The sequence below is a fragment of the Macrobrachium nipponense genome, chromosome 4 (genome assembly GCF_015104395.2).
Source record: "Macrobrachium nipponense isolate FS-2020 chromosome 4, ASM1510439v2, whole genome shotgun sequence".
Taxonomy (NCBI): domain Eukaryota; kingdom Metazoa; phylum Arthropoda; class Malacostraca; order Decapoda; family Palaemonidae; genus Macrobrachium; species Macrobrachium nipponense.
This window is the reverse complement of record NC_061100.1, coordinates 45851281-45867709: the sequence shown is the minus strand read 5'-3', so window position 1 is coordinate 45867709 and position 16429 is coordinate 45851281.

Here is a 16429-nt window from a genome sequence, read left to right as displayed (position 1 = left end):
CATATGAGCTGAAGACTGCTTCAAAGTATCCTGGAGGTCTTCTTTAAGAATGTAAAAAGACGTTATAATCCAATGGGCATTTCTCCACGAATGCTTCATATGAGCTGAAGACTGCTTCAAAGTATCCTGGAGTCTTTAAGAATGTAAAAAGACGTTATAATCCAATGGGCATTTCTCCTGGAATGCTTCATGAGCTGAAGACTGCTTCAAAAGATCCTGGAGTTTTTAAGAATGTAAGAAGACGTTATATCCAAGAATGGGCATTTCTCCAGGAATACTTTATGAGCTGAAGACTACTACAAAGGATCCTGGAGTCTTTAAGAATCTAAAAAGACTTTATATTCCAATGGGGATTTCCCCAGGAATAAACTTCATATGAGCTGAAGACTGCTTCAAATGATCCTGGAGTTTTTTAGAACTCTAAAAAGAACGTTCATAATCCAATGGGGATTTTCCCCAAGGAATACTTCATATTAGAGCTGAAGACTGATCCAAAAGATCCTGGTAGTCTTTAACGAATGTAACAAAAAGACGTTATAAGCCAATGGGCATTTCTCCAGGAATACTTGCATATGGGAGCTGAAGACTGCTTCCAAAGGATCCTGGAGTCTTTAAGTAATGTAAGAAGAACGTTTTATAAATCCAATAGGGCATTTTCTCCAGGAATACGGTCATTGAACTGAACGACTGCTCCAAAGGATCCTGGACGTCTTTAAGAATCTAAAAAGACGTTATAATCCAATTGGGTATTTCTCCACGAATGCTTCATATGAGCTGAAAGAACGCTTCAAAAAGTATCCTGGAGTCTTTAAGAATGTAAAAGAAAAAACAGTTATAATCCAATGGGGCATTTCTCCACCAGGAAATACTTTCATATGAGCGGAAAACTGCTTCAAAGGATCCTGGAGTCTTTAAGAATGTAAAAAGAACAAAATTTATAAATCCAATGGGCATTTTCTCCACGAATGCTTCATATGAGCTGAAGACTGCTTCAAAGGATCCTGGAGTCTTTAAGAATGTAAAAAGACGTTATAATCCAATGGGCATTTCTCCACGAATGCTTCATATGAGCTGAAGACTGCTTCAAAGTATCCTGGAGTCTTTAAGAATGTAAAAAGACGTTATAATCCAATGGGCATTTCTCCTGGAATGCTTCATGAGCTGAAGACTGCTTCAAAAGATCCTGGAGTTTTTAAGAATGTAAGAAGACGTTATAATCCAATGGGCATTTCTCCAGGAATACTTTATGAGCTGAAGACTACTACAAGGATCCTGGGAGTCCTTTAAGAATCTGAACAAAAAGAACGTATAATCCAATGGGGGAATTTCCCAGGAATACTTCATATGAGCTGAAGACTGCTCAAAGGATCCTGGAGTCTTTAAGAATCTAAAAAAGACGTTATAATCCCAATGGGGATTTCCCCAGGACTTAATTCATATGAGCTGAAGACTGCTCCAAAGGATCCTGGAGTCTTTAAGAATCTAAAAAGACGTCATAATCCAATGGGCATTTCTCCAGGAATACTTCATATGAGCTGAAGACTGCTCCAAAGGATCCTGGAGTCTTTAAGAATGTAAGAAGACGTTATAATCCAATAGGCATTTCTCCAGGAATACGTCATATGAGCTGAAGACTGCTCCAAAGGATCCTGGAGTCTTTAAGAATCTAAAAAGACGTTATAATCCAATGGGTATTTCTCCACGAATGCTTCATATGAGCTGAAGACGCTTCAAAGGATCCTGGAGTCTTTAAGAATTTAAAAAGACGTTATAATCCAATGGGCATTTCTCAAGGAATACTTCATATGAGCGGAAAACTGCTTCAAAGGATCCTGGAGTCTTTAAGAATGTAAAAAGACTTTATAATCCAATGGGCATTTCTCCACGAATGCTTCATATGAGCTGAAGACTGCTTCAAAGGATCCTGGAGTCTTTAAGAATGTAAAAAGACGTTATAATCCAATGGGCATTTCTCCACGAATGCTTCATATGAGCTGAAGACGCTTCAAAGGATCCTGGAGTCTTTAAGAATGTAAAAAGACGTTATAATCCAATGGGCATTTCTCCAGGAATACTTCATATGAGCGGAAGACAGCTTCAAAGGATCCTGAAGTCTTTAAGAATGTAAAAAGACTTTATAATCCAATGGGCATTTCTCCAGGAATACTTCATAGAGCGAAGACTGCTTCAAAGGATCCTGGAGTCTTTAAGAATGTAAGAAGACGTTATAATCCAATGGTATTTCTCCAGGAATGCTTCCGAAGCTGAAAACTGCTTTAAAGGATCCTGTAGTAGTGAAGACGTCTTTCTAGAATGATATTTTAATACCTGTCCAGAGCAACAGCAGGCACTACTGGTGATGGTCCGGAACCGCCAATGTTATCAGCATTGATTCAAAGCCCGCCAACAGCTACTCCTTCACCTACGCCAAGATATGTCAGTCGTTTATATATGACAGGAAGGTTTCAGAATGGTACGGGTATGGATATGGATATGGATTTGGGTATAGGTATGCTAAGGATATGGGCATGGGTATTGGTATGGGTTTGGGTATAGGTATGGGTATGGTATAAGTATGGTTAGCGTTATGGGTATAGGTATGGGTATGGTACTGCATGGATATGGGTATAGGACGGGTATATGGTATGGTATGGATATGAGTATGGAACGTGTATGGGTATGGGTATTGGCATGGTACGGATATGGGAACTAGTAAATGCGAGCGATAGCAAGCATCTACTAGTAGTTTATTTGAAACACCTGGGCAACGCCGAAACCCAGAAAGTTACAATAACGTCTTAGAACGGCTCCTCTTTTAAGGCGGAAACACCAAAATGGCTATGTAGAACTGACAGCACTGAATTCTTCTTTATACTTGTGTGAAATGACTGGAGATTTGAGACTTGTCTTCCCTTGCCTTGTCTTGTCTTTACTTCAATCCTTCACCAACCATTGGCGGCTACTTATATAACAGCCCCCAGCTCTAGAAAGTTCTGGCGTAAACATTCACACACCCATAGAGGGTAGACATCACATAATCTAGATCAGCTCGAACCGGAAATATCCCGAACAAAGAGATGATGTGAAACTTCTAAGGAAATCATATAAAATACGAGAATTCACCAACATGTTACTTAACAAATACAAATAAAACCTCGGTCTGTGGAAAGTATCTCCGAATGAAATAACATTGTTAAACACAAACAGATCAACAAATCTTATTATTTTTATCCCAGGCTGGTGGAAATGGTCCGATCAAGGCGCTAGTTTCTCTTAGAGAGAGAAAGAGAGAAAAAGGAAAACATCTTTTATGGGTAATTTGGTGAGCAATTACTTGCCGTCTAGACTTAATATTTTAACGTTCTTCAGGAGTATATGGGCTTCTCTGAATTTATGGCAACAGTCGTTTGAATGTCTTATGTGGGAGGGAGAAACTAGGCCTAAAAACAAGAAGAGGCCTCCTAGCTGTGGAGGGGCCGGCTGTTTCCGAAGCAGTGCTAATCTGCACTTTAAAACATTTTACCATTACTCAGACTAATGTTACGCTTTACGTTTGCTATATCAGCTATATATATATATCTATAGTATATTATATATATATATATATATATGTGTGGCCTGTATAAATATTTACATACATAGTGTTATTATATATATATATATATAATATATATATAGTTTAATATATATATATGTATGTATATAGATATATTATTATATATATATATAATATATATATATAATATATATATATTATATATATATATATATATATATATATATAGTATACTATAGGATATTGTATATATAGATTTATTTCTAAAGGGATTGTATATAGTCCAGGGTGAGGCAAAGAGGACGACCAATTTGGAAAATTTCACAAAATCATTAACTTTAGTTTCAAACAAATTTTATTGACATCACTGTGTTCACATTGAATTAGCATTTGAAAAATGTAAGTTTCGAAAACAATATCCTCATTGTGGTGTCCGTTTTCATTGATGCATTTCTGAAGGCGCTCTTGGAAGTTGGCCTCCTCCACTCTCCCCAGCATTGACCGTCTCATTTCCAGGTTTGCTGACACTCCTTGGCCTCCTTGGTCCCCAGATTTGTCCATTTTGTGATTATTTCTTGCGGGATACCTCAAAGGCACGTGTGTATGAGTATTTGAAAGAAACTATTCGCGTGGAAGTTGCCCCGCCAATTGACAGAGCAATACTGGAGAGAGTGGAGGAGGCCAACTTCCAAGAACACCTTGAGAAATGCATCAATGAAAACGGACACCACATGAAGGATATTGTTTTCCAAACTTAAATTTGTCAAATGCTAATTCAATGTGAACACAGTGATGTCAATAAAATTGGTTTGAAACTAAAGTTAATGATTTTGTGAAATTTTCCAAATTGATTATCCTCCCTTCCCTACCTTGGATGTGTGTGTGTGTTTATATATATATATATATAATATATAAATTATATATAATATATATAATATATTCATATATATATACCAATATATATGTATATGTGTGTGAGAGTGTTGTGTATTGTATCCTAAAGGAATTATCATTATTCATATGTTTCCACTGGGTAGCATACAGCACGTTGTCTGACAATTGAATGCTTACTTAGCTGACACAACAAGCACAAAGTGTAACATTATTCTGAGTAATGGTAAAATGTTTTAAATGAACATCCTTGAGTCTGAGGCTGGGATGAGTTTAGGCTCATTAGGATTTCTTGATTGGATGAAATTAATTGCACGTGATAAATGAGACTCTACCTAGTGTTTCTTAACCAAGCAACAATCAAAAGACATGCATTGCATGACAAAATATCAGCTACGAATAATCATTCATACTCTTTCGATGCATGTCAAATATAGTGAAAAGAAATATGAAAAGAATATAACTGCTACCATGATTACTTCACAATGCGGTAAGAAACGACCACACTTCCTAAGTCTTATTGACCCCTCGACTTTGCTTATGCTTTGTATGCAAGATCCGTCCAGGCGATGGCCTTCAACGCTCGTGTTCCCATTGCAACATTGTTTTGCATCCAGTCTTGCCGACACTCTATTTTCTCTCTGTTTGTGACTTATTCTTCCAATCATTTCTTGTAGCCTAAATCGTCACGAACAAAATACACACACACAAGCACACATATATATATATGTACTATATATATATATATATATATATACATATATATATTATATATATCTATATATATATATATATATATATATAATATATATTCTATATATATATATATATATATATATATATAATGGAGAAAATGATATTTTGAAGGAAAAATAACAGGAATGAAAGAAATCTATAAAATAAGCTGGCAAAGGAAGGATCAAAACAGGGTTTTGCCATTAGTATTTTTTTATTTATATAGATTTTTGTCGTTATGCCAAGCACTGGGGCATCTAAGGCCATTCAGCGCTGAAACGGAAATCGACAGAAAAGGTTAGAAAGGTGTTACAGGAGGAAAACCTCGCAGTTGACAGGAACAGGATCATTACTCTGTACCACCTCTGCGACGGATCAAAACTTTTCAATATCATTTAGTTTTATTCAGAAGTATTCCAAAACTTATGAAAAAATTTAACCAACTGTAATCTTTTGTAACATTTGCCCACTAAGCCAGACAAACTGACACATGGGCAGTGTGACTTATTATGTAATAAAATAAGTCAACCCAATAATTTTCGTGTATGTAGTATCTAACGAAGGAAGGAAATTATATGGCAAAACAGAAACCATTATTAAGACAAAACTAAAAAGATAAATATGTTTCAGTAGTTAGTGAACTGGGGTGGATCGTTTGGCAATGTGGAGAAAGAAAAAAGAAATCCTAAAATCCAGGGCCCTAGCAAAATTTTTAGGCGGACAAAACGTTCCCCAGAAATCGCTATATTTTTGCATTTTTGCGTTATACTTCTAAACTATGCATTTTATCGAGGCATTATTATGTACAAAATTGAAGTACATACAATTACCTTTCTTATGATTTATAATGATGTAAACTTTGTGGCATTAGTATAGCACCTATGATTCAACAAAAGTCGATTTTAAAACCCTGAAATAATTTTTTTTTCCCCGAATTTTGACTCTCAACTTTTTTAATAGGCTTTTCTAAAAACATCTTTGCTGCACTATTAATATAAGATATTGTCTCTATAAATTGTCTGTGAAAATATTCCCAGTGAAGTTCCTTAAGTGCGCTACTTTCACGCTCGATATACGAGATAAATCAAAATGTTTTCCGCACTTGAGATAACAATTTATATAAAATGATTGTCATTTTGACCAGAGCGAATTCTTAGATAAGAAATCGTCAGGTCAAGGCAGTCTAGCACCCCTAACTAATATATTATCACTAGGATAAAAGAAAGTGAATTTTACCGTCATGTAAGTATTGCTTCTCAGCACTCCAGGCTGGGAAACACTGTAATATAGGAATACAGAGAGATGTTTTTAGTCTCTTTATAAAATAGATTAAATATTCTGTCTCCCATTTCTGAGTAGAAAATATACTTAAATTCAAACTCCCAATACATTAAAAACAAAAATCTGTAAATTAGTATAGTGAAATGAAGTTAGAAGCGTTGATCTATAAACTTTCAATACGGGAAAGGATAAAAATGATTACGAATGTGTTCACAGGGTTCATTGGAGATGTTTCCAAGAGAATCATTGCCTGCCCAAACTCGAAGGCTCGAAGCTATCATTATGCTGTGGTTAATAATTAACTGATGTGGCCTGACATGGAAAGTTGATTTCCTGAAGGTCTTTGACGACGAAAAGTGAACTGAACGTGAAAAAGTTGAAAACAAAATCAAAGAAGAAATGTTTGGATATTGCTGAATTGTGGAACTTTTCGTCTGAATGAAGGCTGGGAAGTTAGGTGTGTCAACACCACACACAAACACCCACACACATAAAAATATACGTAGTATCATGGGGGGAGAGGAAACGCAAGGTATGAAAAATGACATATTTCATATTTCATCTTATGCGCTGAAAAATACCGGTGCATTGTGGCAAAACGACTGAAAGAATAACAGCAGCACTTGAAATAAGGAGAAAACCTAACCTCATTGATGACCTGAGGAAGAGAGGTTCAAACCAACCTCATTGATGACCTGAGGAAGAGAGGTTCAAACCAACCTCATTGATGACCTGAGGAAGAGAGGTTCATGAACAAACCTAGTTTTTCGCGTTTCTTCATTGTCAGTAAGACCAAACTCCTTATAATCAAATTACGACTTGCAGATGCCACTTACACCCTCTGTTATGAAGAGGGATTAGTCAACATACCCTCTTTGCATTTCTTACCATTTGTAGGTTCTCTTGTGCAGTTTTTCATACTTGGTCAAATTTCTTAAATGTTTCGTCATTTCTTAAATAACGAAACTAGTTAGTTAATATATTCCGTTTCATATTTCTTTTACTTTTTGGTACTGTAAACATACACACACACACACACACACACACACACACACACACACACCACATATATATATATATATATAATATATATATATATATATATATATATATTTTTTTTTTTTTTACGTATTTAGCTGGCCTTGAGAGAGGCTATATACGTAAACGGAAATAATTGAAGGAAGACAAGTTGAAATTAATTGAACTTACCGTAAAACTGATTATTAATGAATATTTCTTTAGAGGAAAAGGTCGCCAGAAAACTCAGCTCGTTACTTTACAGCTATTTATTTATTTCAAAAAGAGGCCCTTGCTGGCCTGGAGAAAAGTGAATGCTATTGGCCCCCACAAGTTGGGCTTATAATCTCTCACAAGTGGGTAGCTGGCTAAAGTGTGACTAATTCAAGCTTGTTTCATAAAACTTGGGTAATGCCCACTTGCGGGCAGAGAGACGGCACGTGACTCATGGAATCTGGAAAAGAATCCAGATTAAACAAGATAAAAGGAAAAAAGGACTTCTTGTTTTGATTAATTAATTCTCTAACACTGGGGGAGAAAGAACTTTAATGTTTCACTGAGGTATGCAATGACTTCATTGGTCGGGGACGATCCACACAAGGGGAAGCATGCGGCCATGAGGCAGTGAGAGAGAACAAAAGGGTTTCTTTCTTTTGGGGCTGGAAATTGAATTGGGAAAACGAGGATCACATAGATAATAGGTGATAAGGGACTGGCAATATGCTGTTTCACAAGACGTACCTGGATGTCGTGTTCAGTGGCTCTTTGTAGAAAAGCATGGCCCCCCTTTGTCTGAGGCCTGGGTCATCGGCGCGCCACTCACACCCTGGATAGCCTAACAGAAGGCAGGTAGTTGGACATCTGTTCGAGATCACGTCTCGCAGCCGACTGAGACAGAACGCAGGTCGTTTGCTTGGGGGTTGGGATTCAGCTTAACCCCCCACGATCAAGGCAAATCCTGGAAAACAAGCATACAGCCAGCAGAGGGGTCACAGGAAAGAGAGCTTAAGATATAGGTCTAAGAAGTACCAATCTGCCTACATCCTTCCCTTTTGAGATACGTCCCTAAAGCTGACAAAAGACACTTTTCCCCCCAACCGGGGAACCCCCTATCTCTGGCTGGCGGGTTTTGGTTCCCGCGTTTCCTAAAAATCAGCTGATATTCTAAAGAAATGGCTGCCATTTTCCAAATCAAAATTAATAATTGATATCTGGGTAGACGAACGATCTATAAAACGTCACAATATATATACGCATTAAGCTACAAATGTCCTTTAATATCTAATTCGCTCTACCTCGGAATTAATATATGTTCATATATATGTTAACCAAAGTGGAATTTTTTAGTTGATAAGAAATTTGTCGGCTCATGGGCAAGAACCACGGAACCAAGAAATCAGGACGAACAGTGAAGCGCTTTGAACCACAAGGCTATCACGAGAGGTATAAGTTAACGCCACCTACAAATCCCTGTCGCACTCAGGTATTCATTGTTTTGGAATCGGCAACTACCCACCTCGACCTTGATAACTGTGTAGTGCTTTGTTGCACCTAGCCATATTACGAGTCTTATCACATCACCATGATTCTTATATATGCATTAAGTTACAAATGTCCTATAATATCTAATTTGCTCTACCTTGGAATCAAGGTCGAGGTAGGTTGATGTCACTCCAAAACAACGAATACCTGAGCGCAACAGGGATTTGTAGGTGAGAGGCGGCGTCAACTTATACCTCTGGTGATAGCCTTGCGGTTTTAAGCGCTTCACTGTACGTCTTGATTTCTTAGTTCCGCGGTTCGCGCCTATAAACCGACGAATTTCTTATCAACTAAAAAATTCCCCTTCGGTTAACATATATAAAAATATATTAATTCCTAGGTAGAGCCGATTAGACATTTAAAGACATTTTTAGCTTAATCCGTACATATGAATCACGGTCATGTGATAAGACACACACACGCACAACACACACACACACACACATATATATATTTTAGATATATATATATATATATATATATATATATATATATATATATATATATATATAGTATTCGTGTTCTTATTTATTATAGCTTAGAAAATAAAATAAATGAATATAACTAAAAGCGGGTCAAAGGACTGCAAGAAAGAATAAAAAATGAATTTAAACGAGCAGAATGTTAGAGTGAGGGAGGATTCCTTCCAGAAGTCCTGATTTCGGAACAGGCTAAAGCGTCTTTTCACCCTTTTGCTCAATGGTTTGGGATACAGTGCATCAATTTGTTATGCTTTTCTCCTTTTTAGTCTGTATTTATAAAGACTTGCGATAAACTAGCCTTTTATTTATATGAATAAAAATGAATCTCTTTATGTATCATAACATTTATACATATTTCATTCAGTCTTCCTAACTAACAACAATATAGTTTAAATTTTGATGTCGTATCCAACGAAGACGGTATCACATTCATGATTCAAGCGGCTTTAGCGCAAATAAGTTGGCTCAACGAAACTGCAAAACATGTCTTACTTGTTTGTAGTGCTACTATGGCAACGTAAACAGAGCGTAGAACAACAGACCCTTGCGCCGGTTTATTTAAAGCAGGCATGTTGATGTTATGTTGAAGGAAGCAACTTAACCTTTTCAACTATTATAAATATGAAAAAAGATGACTAGCCTAGTCTAGGCTAAGATTTTCTCTATTCACCGACATTTTATTATTCAAGGACTCGCTCAAGTTATTTATTCCAGATATATAAGATTTACTTTTTTGAATGTTGTATTCATTGGATCATCATAACCAAACACCGCTACCAAGCTTAGAAAAATAGGATTTTTGGGTGGTATTATGCAGGTAAAAAGAAGCATGGAACATACTAACGAGGCGTACTATGCTCACAGATCCTGAGACATTTGCCGGCCACTCACGTAAGATGGGACTTGTAATGTCGGATCGAAGTAGGCGGGATTTAAGCAAGTTTGAATGTGGGGCTCTTTTTAGTCAAGTCTGATCTGATCAAGTCCGGAAGTCAAGCGAGACCGACAACCCTGACAGGTGAGGTTCGAATGAGCAGTGCACGGTCCGACACGACAGTCAAATAGAGGTTTTTCAGAATAAGTCGTTCAGAACTGATAGGTTGCCCTTGAGTGGAGTCTTCGACGAGGCTTGATGAACTAGTGGTTCATTGACCAAGAAACGGCACAGAAGAGGATATAGTTGAACAAGTCAGACTTTTGGGTATATATATATATATATATATATATATATATATATATATATATATATACCTATATATAGGTATATATAATGGCATGCCAGATAACAGTGATTTTGATCATTACTGCATGATCCAAGGGGAGTTACACAGTATTATTCACGATTCTCTTGCTGATCATATTTGTGTAACCGGTGACCTTAATTCTCACCCCACAAAACAATTTTATAATGAACTTACTCGCTTCTGTCAAAATCATGCTCTCCAAATTAGCGATGTAGTGCTCCTCCCTCCCTCCTTCTGTTCATATGTATATAACAGAGCGGACGCAATTGCAACCTCCTGGCTGGACCACTGCATCACATCTCCACAACTTCGTGATTCTATTATGACCTGCATTATTCGCTACGATCTTGCAACGGACTACGATCACATCCCATTACAGGTGTCATTCAGTACCCCATCCCCCAAACCGTGAACCCCCTAACTGACCGCCCACCAGCGGTAAACTGGGATTTTAAAAACCAACAGAAAACCAGATACTTCAGGGCGACCACGGAATCCAGGTTGCGGTCAATAGTTCAACCGGCAGACGCCTTACTTTGTACTAACACAAATTGTAGAAATGACCACCAGAGGAGGGATCTGAATTAATTCTATTCGAACATAATCTCCGTTATGCTTGCTTCGTGCAGGGCTGCCTATAGATTTTGTCAAGGTAATCCTCGTAATATACCTGGATGGAATGACTTGGTTAAAGATCTGTATACATATTCACGAGAAATGTTTTTACTGTGGAGGCAAAATAGTGATTATCCTCGTCTTTGGAAAGATATCCAGTCCTTAAATCCCAAAACTAAAAAGCTATCACAGAGAGTAGGGGAAGCAGTCGGAGACGAGGCTATCGCAAGTATGTGGGGCGATCACTTCAACAATATCCTGAATTGCATAAATAATCAAGATACCCGAAGGGATGTAGATAACCTCCTTACTGACAACATTCAATTTCATTTTGCAGACCGTATACGCCAGGTAACATCAGCGATGCCATAAACAGCCTACCTAATAATAAATCGCCCGCAGAGGCTTTCAAATTCTGCCATCCGATAATTTACATTTTGCTATCTGCCCTATTCAATGCGTGCATAATTCACCAGTTTCTTCCAGACTCCCTACTCTTAGTTCACTTGATACCATTAATCAAAAACAAGCTAAAGGATACAGCTGACCCTGGCAACTACCGGCCGATTGCAATCACAACGATCGGATCGAAGATACTTGAGTCGGTTCTTCTAGTGAGACTTCTCCCCTTTCTACACACCACTGACAACCAGTTCGGGTTTAAAGCAAACCACTCAACCGACACCTGCATCTACATACTGAAAGAATTGCTGAACTACTACCTATCGTCAGCCTCTCCTGTTTTCCTTTGTTTTGTGGATGTGAGAAAAGCATTTGACAGAGTAAACTACTTGAAGTTCTTCCTGAAGCTACATAAAAGAGGCACACCCCTATATCTAATTGGCATTTTACATTGTTGGTTCTCCACACAGCAATTCTGTGCCAAATGGGGTAACGTATTATCGTACACCTCCGGCTCCCTAAACGGGCTTCGGCAAGGGGGCATTCTCTCTCCATACTTGTTTAATACGTACACAGATGCCTTGAATGTCAAACTGAACTCACTCCCAATCGGATGCACTGTCAATGAAACAACTATAAACAACCGACGATATGGTTCTGATCTCCCCATCAGTGCAAGGTCTCCAACAACTCATCGACACTTGCCGCCAATATGCACAGGAATTTGATATAATTTACAACGAAATCAAGACCCAGTGTATGTCGCTGCTCCCGAGATCGCTTAAAAATATTGCAGAACCACAAATTTTCCTCGGAAACCATCGGCTGAAATTTGTGCACGAATTTCCATATTTGGGTCACATTATCACCGACGACCTTTCCATATTTGGGTCACATTATCACCGACAACCTAAAAGATACGGCAGACATTGAACAGAGGCGTCGTAAGCTATGCGCAACTGGCAACATGATTGCAATGAGGTTTGCCTTCTGTCACCGAAACGTGAAACTGCTGCTCTTCAGCTCGTACTGCCACAGTATCTATGAGTGTTCCATCTGGATGAACTATACCAGAGAGACCATAAGGCGTATCACTGTTGTGCACAATGACATTTTGAAACGTCTCACAAACACTCCCCGTTACCACTCCGCCAGACAGATGTTCATGGAAAACCACCTGGACAATTTAAAAATCATTGTAAGGCGAACAATGTCCAGTCTGGTAACCCGAGTGAGAAACAGCAGCAACTCGCTCATACAAAGCATCCTAAAAGGAGTGAAGCAAGAAGAAGATCTAAATTGTGGGAAAGATGGGAAAATGAGGCTTTTGTCCCCTAAAGGACTTAATCTCAGTATTTGCAAGTGTCATCTGCAGATCCTGTCATATTATTATATTTATTGCTGATATTTTACTTTTTCATTATTACTGTGAATGATATCAAGTTAAAGTTTTTTTACATTAAATTTTCGTATTTTGCCCTCTGGACCTGACTACTGTTACCACCTAAGGTCTCTAGTTGAAATTTAAGATATATAATCTGTGCACTAACTGTTATAAATCTCAATGAAATTTTTTTCTCACCAATATTATTACTGTTATTACCAGTATTATGATTACTATCTTTTATGCTACCTCAACTATTTTGTGGATAAGTGCCGATTATTCACTTTTTACCATGTTGTCTCATGTATCTAGATTGTGTATGTTACTGTCTGTATTTTGTATTTTCCATGTACATGGCCCTGAGCTGAAATAAAGGAAATTATTATCATTGTTTATTATTATGTATGTATATATATACACACATATTTTCCGCATTTACTTACATACTGAATTTTGTAAAATGTTATATAATCGCAAATTACCGTAGGAGTATAAACAATATTAAATCACATCAAAGTTTCATTTACCCCTGTGACGTTGGAGACTGAAGGACGTAATGTTTCTAGAGCTTGAAGGAACGACAAGGTTTCAAAATATAAAAGTGTATCTATCTATCTATCTAAGTTGCAAATATCAAGGTGTATCTATCTATCTATCTATTTATCTATAGATAGATAGATACACTTTGATATTTTGAAACCTTGTCGTTCCTGCAGAGTCTAAGCATATATTGTTCATTATCAGATAGGACCCCCTTCACGTCTGAACAGCGTGGCTGCCAGCTTAAGACTGCTTACTGCAACTTTGTTCAGACCGGGCAGTAACGTGAGTTAGCAGTCATTTTTTGGGAGCCTCCTTCCACTCAGTTCTTATAGTACGACAATCGAGTGCGAGTGGTCCTCCTTTAGTCACCTTCTTTTAAGCACAATTTCATTCCAAATTCATCAAAATTACTTTCTTATTGTAGCCCTTATTCAATCAACCTAGCCGAGTCGTTTTCCAGTGGCTAAAAACCAAAACTTATCGAGAATTTCTTCAGCCGTCTGTTCGTTGTCAATTCGCTGAGAATGATGAAAGAACCACCTTTAGAACGACGCGAAGTGTTGTCCATCCTCTTGGAAAATTAGAGTAACGAAGCTAATGACTCCGAAAACACATCATATGGGCAACGCGTTTGGCTAAATGCCATTTGAGTTCAGCATTCTGGATTAGTCGTTGCCGTCTGAGGCCGGGGGAGGGAACGTCATCTTCATTCCCCGCCCCCACCCCAACCTCCCCTAAGAATTCTGCCGTTTCCGTGGAGTAATGAAATCCAGCTGGGGACGAATCTTTTGGTCAGGAAAATTCACTCTTGGTAAGAGAATTTTGTCTTAAACACGGATTTGGCTATGAGGAAATTTCTTTCCATTGAAAGTCTCGGCATATTTCTTCAATTATTTTCAAATATTTCATTTTCATCAACAAAATGCTACAAGGTCCAGTGAACAATGAGTGCACTGTTCATCGAATATCCCTGGAAAAAGTTTTATAATTGACATTTTGAAGCGTTGAGCAAGAAGATGCTACAGGTCACGATAGCTGGCACACTATTGGTCGAAATTCCATGGAAAATCAGTAGTATTAGCGTCTTTGGAACATCCACTAAGAAAATGCTATAAATCTTGCATCCATCAAATGCATATTTAGTTGAAAATATCGGCGAAAATCTTGAGATAAACATTTCGGATATTTAAGCATTGCTTGGTAAAAGTCTGGCTGTGTACAAAACCCATTACCTTGTAACCTTTTAATTTTTCCAGAATTTTCAGATCTCTTAAATTTCCATTATTTTTCATTCGTCTGAAAGAAATCTCCTAATATAAAGAAACAAAATATACCAAGGAAATCAGCATCTGGATGATAATGGTATTTAATTCAAGTTTCTGCCTCTATTATACAAATTGAGCAGATCATTACTATTTTATTTTTACAATTTTTCAAATGACATTTGAAGTCTACTTTATTTAACTTTTACTGGAATAGTATTATTCATAATATTCATTTCGAAAACATCTGTTGAAAATATATACGTAGTATATCAAAACACAGTAATCAGGAATAGTGAGTTGTTAAATCTCACGCAATTTACAATTTTCATTATTTCTAAGATGTATTGATGCATTTCAAAGGAACGTATTCATTTTATTATCTTTATTTCTTTAAACTGAGCAAAAGGCATATTCATAATTTCAATTTGTCATATTTAGAATAAATTCTGAGGATGATCTTCAGCGCTGTTCACAGTTCCATCTGGAACTTCGCTCATCCTGAGCGGACTCTTAGTGATCCTGGATGCGGGCTTAGCGCAAGCCCGTTTCTGTCATTGATCGTAATACGTGCTGGAATTTGTTAAAAGGAAATTCATTGGCAGCAGTAGATAGTAACCTTGGAAATAACGGGGACGAGAACTCGTGAGATGACAACGACTGAATACGCGGCTGTTCATAATTTTTTTTCCTTATCTCTTGGGCCAAATGAATATCTCTTTTATCTGAAGAGAAACTACGAATAGAAGTGACATCATTTTAAGCATTGATTGGATATTTGGTTTCAATTATTATAATCCGAATAAAACCACTTGAATATTAAATATGAACTAATTTCAGTTAATTTTTTTTATGTCAATGAGGTATAATTTTGGTGCAGGCGCCGTGCAGAAAGATATATATCTGTATGTATTATATGTAATATTTCTATTTCATAAAAGTTCTTACCTTTATAGAAATGAACTTTATCTAAAATGAATTAGAAAAGGCTCCTCATCCAATAGTATGCATTGACAAGGCTCTTTTTCACAAAAGATTTATGAAAAGGTTCTTTATAAAAAAAAAAAAACGAATAAAAACAGCCTCCTAATTAAAAAAAGATTCATAAAATAACGATTTTTTATCTAAAAAGGGTGATAAAAAACGGTTGTCTAAAAAGAGAAAAGCGAACTCGGAAGACTTGTGCCTCTTATACAGATAATGCATCATGTAGAGGAACTTGTAATGCATTGCTAATAATAGTCTGCCCACCTTCCTCGCTCTTGCGTCTAGCGATAATGGGATTTTAAGCAATCTTCTTAGCTATCACTTAGTGCTATGCATTCCAGTTTCCTTTTCAAGCTGATAGGCTAACTGATCACTCACCCTTTCAATAAGTTAATCATTAGAACGTCATGATCATTATTTGCCCGATATCGTGTTTGAAATGTATACACGAGCTGTCTTCCTTGTTGACCACTCTGTGGATTCGATCA